At 32.8% G+C, this 7,513-nt stretch overlaps 1 pseudogene; it reads left to right on the top strand.

The window, feature by feature from the left end:
• Positions 1 to 6,249: 6,249 nt before the first annotated feature.
• LOC147382500 (small nucleolar RNA R71) lies at positions 6,250 to 6,364 on the top strand (annotated as a pseudogene).
• The last annotated feature ends 1,149 nt before the right edge of the window (positions 6,365 to 7,513 follow it).

The raw sequence follows: 7,513 nt of genomic DNA on the forward strand, positions 1-7,513 counted from the left end.
ACCAAAGAGAAATACATATTGAAATTTCATATCAAAGCTTCCAACCAAAAACTGATTTGATATTTTTAATTAAGTACTTAAAAATATAAGCTAAGATCTTAAACAAAATACAACAAAGTTGTCACCAAAATATTTTTTTAAAATTTTAAAATTTTAAATTTTTATGATTTTTGAAATAGAAAATAGGTGGAAATTCGACCCTACACCCCCAAACTTAAGCATAATATTGTCCTTAATATTTTCGTATGTACATGCAAATGCAAAGTAAAATTGACAAAAGAAAATGAAGCAGGTGGATAACACCTGAAAATGATCCTATAATCTTGTGATCTCAACACAATGTCCCTTGAAATGAGACAACACACCATTCACCACTGCCGTAGCATCGATTGTATTTGTTGTATTAATTATGATCATGTTGTATGATGCTAGAAGCACCGCGGAAGATATTGTGCTCATAGTCTAGGTAAATGGTTCCTAAGCTATGTCAAATAAACACACACCAATATTTTCAACTTATATTGTGTAAACTAGCACAAGACTAAATAACTATGAAAAATAAAAGAATTTATGAAAATACTACCAAAATAGACTGTTTTTGAAATAAAACAAAGGTAGTACAACATTTAGATAAACACACAAAAACTACAACTAACAAAGTAAATCCTAAAACAATACTAATACTTAATAAAACACCTAATGAAACAACTAATTAAATGCCTAGTAAAATGCCTAAATTGTGAAGATAACAATCCTAAAATGAAAGAAATATTAATTAAGACAATTATAATTTGCTAAAAAGTCTTGAAAACTTAAAACAAAACAAAAGAAGAGAAATACTAATTACCTAAGGTTGGATGGGAAGGTAGTTATGAATATTGCTTAACGTGGTAAGGGATCAGCTCATCATTTTTTAGCTCGTAGAGCTTGGGTACATCAGGTATGTCATCTCGATTCTTTGGTGACTATTTGAAAAGAGCTAGCAAGGGAAAACCAATTGGCAGTTAAATAATTCCTTTCTGCTAAGTGTTGTGCAACCCTAAACATATGAGACCAATTATGATTTTTCTTTTAGAACCTACTACTTTGGTTCTGAACTATAACTATTCCTGATGAGGGAAATGGTCAAGTTCTAGGCCTAATTGAAGCGAAACACTATAGTACTCATTCAAAACTTTTAAAACTACTAAAAATATAAAAATATAAAAAAAATGAGTTGCTGCCTAAAAATGCTAAATTTAACGTCTTTAGCTAGATGAAAACTCTGTTAACCTTGATAAATTGGGTCATCAAGGAGAAAAACTTCCTTTGGTATTACACACTCGAGATATGATTTAAGACACTGGCCATTCACTTTGAAAGTGGATTTGTCCTTAGGATTAAGGACTTCAATAGCACTATGGTGGTAAATTGATTGGATAATATATGGGCCAATCCAACGAGACTTGAGTTTCCTTAAAAAAGGTGGAGTTTGTTGTTGTACAACAAAACTCTTTGACCAACCTCAAAATTTCGTCGAAGAATGTGCTTATCATGATCAAATTTTGTACGCTCTTTGTAGCGTTTAGCACAATCATAAGAATCATTTATGATATCTTCTAACTCATCAAGTTGTAATTTGTGATTTTCATCAACTTTATCGAGATCAAAATTTAGGCGCTTGATCGCCCAATACGCTCGATGCTCAAGTTCTGCAGGGAAATGACAAGCCTTACCAAAAACTAATTGGTAGAGAAACATCCCTATTAGTGTTTTAAAAACAGTTCGATAATCCCACAACGAGTCATTTAATCTCAAAGACCAATCTTTTCGTGATATTAACTATTTTTTCTAGAATAGTCTAGATTTTCTTGTTAGAAATCTTTACCTATCCACATGTTAGTGGATGGTAAGGTGTTACAATTTTATGAGTTATGAGGTATTTTCTCATCAATACTGCAAATATTTTATTGTAGAAATGCAAACCACCATGACTTATGATAGCTTATGGAGTATCGAATCTTAATAAGATGGTCTCCTTGACAAAGTTGATAACCACCTTGTGATCGCTCATTCTATACGTTAGCTTCTACCCATTTGGACATGTAATCAACGACAACAAGAATATACTGGTAATCCTGGAAGATAAGAAAATGTCTTATAAAATCTATGTCCCAAACATAAAACAATGTTGATGATCAGGATGGGATTTTGAGATATTTCATTTCTCTTGATTTTTTTTTTTAAATTTCTAACATTGATTATAAGATTTGCTAAACTCGTAGGCATTTTGAAAAATGAACGGTTAGAAGAAATCAAACTACAAGATTTTCACAATGATTTTCTTACCACTAAAGTGTCATCTAAAGGCATAATTATGAAAAAACTCTAAGATATTGGCTTACTCATAGGTTAGAATACAACATCTAAGGATTTGATCGGAACAATACTTAAATAAGTACGATTTGTCCTAAAAATACCACTTGATTTTTGAAAGGAGACAGAATTTCTCTTGCCTAGTCTTTGAGATTGGCAATTGACCTATAACTAGGTAGTTGATAATGTCGGCATACCTCAGAGTGTTAGAATTAGAGATTTGCATATGTTACTCATTGGGAAATGATTCAAAGATGGGCAAAGATTTCTCAGATGACTCAGTGACTATCCTAGATAGATGATCAGCTACGACATTCTCTACATCCTTTTTGTTTTGGATCTTGAGATCAAACTTTTATAAAAGTAAAATCCAACGGATTAACCTTGTTTTAGTATCATTCTTGGATAGAAGGTATTTCAATGCGTCATGGTCTGTGTAGACCACGACATTCCATCCAATTAGGTAGGGACAAAATTTATTAATGGCATAGACCATTGCTAACATTTCCTCCTCTATTGTAGAGTAGTTAAGCTGAGCATTATTGGAGATTTTATTGACGTACTAGACAATGTGAGGATGTTTATTGATTCACTAACCCAAAATAGTATCTATCACATAATTTGAAACGTTGCACATAACCTTAAATGAAATGTTCAGATTTTGAGGTTGAATGATGGGTGTCGAGGTTAACTCGAACTTAAGCTAGTTGAACTCGAAGAGACATGACTTTGAAAAGTTGAAATGAATATCTTTGCCTAAGAGTTCACATAAAGGCTTCGAGATCTTTCCAAAATCTTTAATGAATCTATCGTAGAAACCTACATGGCCTAAGAATGACCTAATTTCTTTTACTATTCTAAGAGGTGGTAACTTCTCAATTAAACCTACTTTTGTTTTATCTACTTCAATTCATTTCGCAGAAATAATGTGTCCTAGTATAATTCTAGATGTTACCATAAACTGACATTTTTCTCAATTGAGGACTAGATTGACATCTTTACAACGTCGACCAAAGTCAAGTGATGAAAACATTCCTAAAAACTTGATTCAAAAAGTAAGAAATCATCCATAAATACTTCGAGATATCTTTCTATCATGTCTGAAAATATACTTATCATATACCGTTGGAAGGCAGCGAGTGTATTGTAGAACCCAAAGGGCATGCAACGATACACGAAAGTTTCAAAAGAATATATAAAAGTTGTTCTTTCTTGATCGATGAGAGTAATGGGTATTTGGTTGTATCCAAAGTAACTATAAAAAAATTAATAGTACGAATGTCCTGCTAAATGTTTTAACATTTAGTCAATGAAAGGTAGTGGAAAGTGATCTTTGGGAGTCATTGAGTTAAGCTTCCTATAATCGATATGCACACTCTATTCAATTTGGACTAGAATGGGGATTAACTCGTTGTCTTGATTCACTACCACTATGATACCAGACTTCTTAGGAACAACTTGAATGTGATTCACTCAATGACTATTGGAGATGGAGTAGATAATACCTACATCTAGTAATTTCATTACTTCACTCTGAACTATATCTTTCAAGATAAGATTTAGTCGTCTCTGAAGTTTTAAGGAGGGCTTAACGAAATCTTCTAGATGAATGTGGTGCATTACCATAAATGGATTAATTCCCTTAATATCAACTATAGTCCAGTCAATAACTTTTTGATGTTCTCTCAAAATTTTTAACAACTTTTCCTCTTGGACTACACTAAGATGGTAGGAAATGATCACTGGCAAAGTTTGATTTTTACCAAGAAATACGTATCTTAAAGTCTTTAGATCACTTTAAATTCTAATTTAGGAGATTTGATTTGGAAAGGAACAACAGTGGAAGTATGAACAAGAAGACTTTCGAATTTTGCGTGCCAATGCGTAGAGTCTAATTATGGAATAGATTCAAACGAAGCATTGACTTCACTTATGGACTCTTCTATATCAAAATGTTGGTCAAAATGGGCTAAACATATTTTTAGGGCATCAGAATACCCTAAATCTTGACACATTCGATTGACTAACATATTTATCATGTTCACTTCCTCCACATCTCATCTATATCAATTCTTTGGAAATTGTGGAAGACGCTCAATTTGATTTTCATATCCCTGAATGCCAAAGTAATAATCACTTTTCTACAACGAATGACTACGTTAGAAATTACTAAAAATGGACGTCATAAGATAATAGGAACTTGACTATGCGGATTTATGACTAGTTATATGTGGAAGACAATAAAGTCAATCGAAAAATAGAAATCTTTGACTTTTATTATCATGTCCACAATTATACCCTTAGGAACCTTAATAGACCTATCGGCTAAACTCAATGTGATATCAGTGGATTTCAAAATTCCCAAACCTAGTTGTTTATAAACTAAGTTAGGTAAAAGGTTCACACTCGCCCTTAAGTCTAAAAGATTTTTTTCAATTATTTAGATTTCCAATATGAATAAAAAATTTTGGACATCTAGCATCTTTAAATTTTGGTGCAATCGTTTGTTAGATAAAAGACGAAGTTTGGGCTATCATGATGGTTTCTCGAGGAAAGGGTATTTTTCTCTTAGCTATGATCAAATTTTTAAGGAATTTTTCATAAGACCATATTTGTTTAATGGCATCTAAGAATGAAATATTGATATGCATATTTTGAAAGACTTCGAGGAAACCCTTGAATCTCGAATTACTTACTCTTTTTAGAGGATAGGAAAATTGAGTTTTTGGAATTAGTGGAACGATGAGAAGTTTTTCCAAATATTCCTCTTTCTCCTTAAGAGATTGTAACAATTTCTTCAACTTAAACCTTGTCCTTTTCTGGGACATTATCTTCCTCATCAATAGGTTGGATCTTGTTGTTTACCTTCTTTTTTGACCTCATGGTGTGGATAGCTTGGAAGAAATCTTATGGAGCTCTAAAATGGCTTCCTACATCCCTTTGGTCCTTTGGGAATCGTAACTTGACTTCTAGGGTTAGGAATAGTTTGACTGGAAAATTGAATTTTCTCTCTCCCTCCAAGGAAAAGACCTAACTGACCCAACTGAACTTCTATCTTAATAATAGACTGAGCAGTGACTTGATTAATCTGGATTTTATTTTGATTGGTCTGTTGTTGAGTTTGGATGAGCTGTTGCTTCATTAGTTTTGTCATCATAGATTCTAAAAGTGACTGTTGTTGGCTAGACGGATTATAATAGGGCATGGAATCTAAATTTAGGGCTCTACATTCAATAGATTATTGAGATTGATACAGTACTTGTGGAATGATTTATGGAAGGACTGACTTATTTAGGATAGTTTCTATTGTAACCTGGCGGATTACTAGACTTAATAGGTTTGTTTTATTTGTACAAACAATTCTGATATAACCTATTATCTGAATGATACATTTGGCAATAAAAATTCTGAGTTGACTTCCTAAAAATACTATAACCATTGACAACATTGGCCTATTCGACCTTAATATATAGCAAGTTGGGACAACATTCAACTAAATGGTCATTGTTGTCACACAAGACACATAAAAAAATTGGATCGACTAACACTTAAAAAACTAAGCAAAAATCATAATGAGGGTTAGATGTTGAGATGGTAAAAAAATCTAATTTCTTTGTAAGATTGTGTATACCATTGACTAGATTAAACATAACATTCTTGAGATCAGGGTATATCTTTATCTCATACATTCATGGCTTCTTAATGGGATCTTCTCTATCAAACTCTCTGTTATTAGTGTTCTAATTTTGAGTACTCTCGACTAGCTCAACTAGAAAATAATACGCTTGGTTGGGAGTCTGATTTATGAATTGACCCTTATGCATAAACTCAACTAAGGTACGTTGATTCATGATTAATCCTAAATAGAAGTATTGTATCAATTGTGTTTTGTAAATGCCATGATATGGGCATTTGACTAACAAATCATTGAATCTCTCCCATGTTTGAGAGAATTCTTCATCTGGACATCCTCTAAAATTCTTAATTGCGTCATTCATTTTCTCAGTTTTAGCCAAAAGATAAAATTTGGCCATTAATTTCTAAGATAGAATATCCCATGAAGTTATGAAATTGGGAGTTAGGGAGTTGAACCACATAGCTACATAATTTTCTAAGGATAACGAAAACAAAATGAGCTTAACACTTTCCTCATCTAAATTTTGATTTCTAAGGGTTTGATATATGGTCAAAAATCAATGGAGGTGTGAGTAAGGTTGTTCACGCTCTAAACCATAAAATTTAGGGAAGATGTTTATGATGACTGCCCTAATTTCCATCTGAGGTACAGTGTTTAATGGTAACACAATGCACCTAGGTGGAATAATGGAAATGGGAGCGAAGAGCTCATTGAGAGTTTCTTTTTAATTACCTATCATATTTAATGAAGGTTTCTTATAAATTCTATTGACGGTACACTTGATCTCATGATCCAATGGTTTTAATGCGTTATTCTTAGATCACTTACCAAGCATGCAAATCATAGAGTCTATCAAACAATCACTAAAGAAAAGATTGGACCTAGATAGGTTGTTTAAATCTAGATAGCTCCTAACTAGTTATAAATTGTGCAATTAACATTTTGACTTGATTTTATGAAATCAAATTCGGATCATTTAGATCACCAAATTGAAGGTGACGCACAATGCCTAAGCAAGGGCATTCTTAAATCACCTTCCTATCTCGAATAAACTAAGTCAATCCTTTTAAAGGTAAGATCTTACTAGATACCAAAGATGATCAAGAAGCGCAATCGACACAACTTGAAGCAGATTTCTTCTATTAAGATCGTGGGGCCTATAGACAAGTCTAATTGATTTTAATTAGTTTGATTGAGTGACTAGTGAATTGATTATCCTAATTAGAGTAAGGAATTGACAATGACCTCCAATCCTTGTCTTATGGTGTCATCCCTATGAAATGGGTGCTCTTTACGAATCTTAATTAACTAATCCAAGTGTGTGCAAAATGGAAAATAACAAATATGGACAAGGAGTAACTGACTAGAAATGAGAAACATGGGTGGATCGAAATTACCTCCCTTGTTAGACGAGGTGAAGACAAGTTGAGTCGATTTACACCACTAACTCCAATTTTGGTGTGCGAACGTAAGGAGCAGTAACGATATCGTCCAAGCGTTGTCTTTCCCTAATCTAATACA

Source organism: Akebia trifoliata, chromosome 16 (assembly GCF_017979445.1).
Source record: "Akebia trifoliata isolate Shusen 1 chromosome 16, ASM1797944v1, whole genome shotgun sequence".
Taxonomy (NCBI): domain Eukaryota; kingdom Viridiplantae; phylum Streptophyta; class Magnoliopsida; order Ranunculales; family Lardizabalaceae; genus Akebia; species Akebia trifoliata.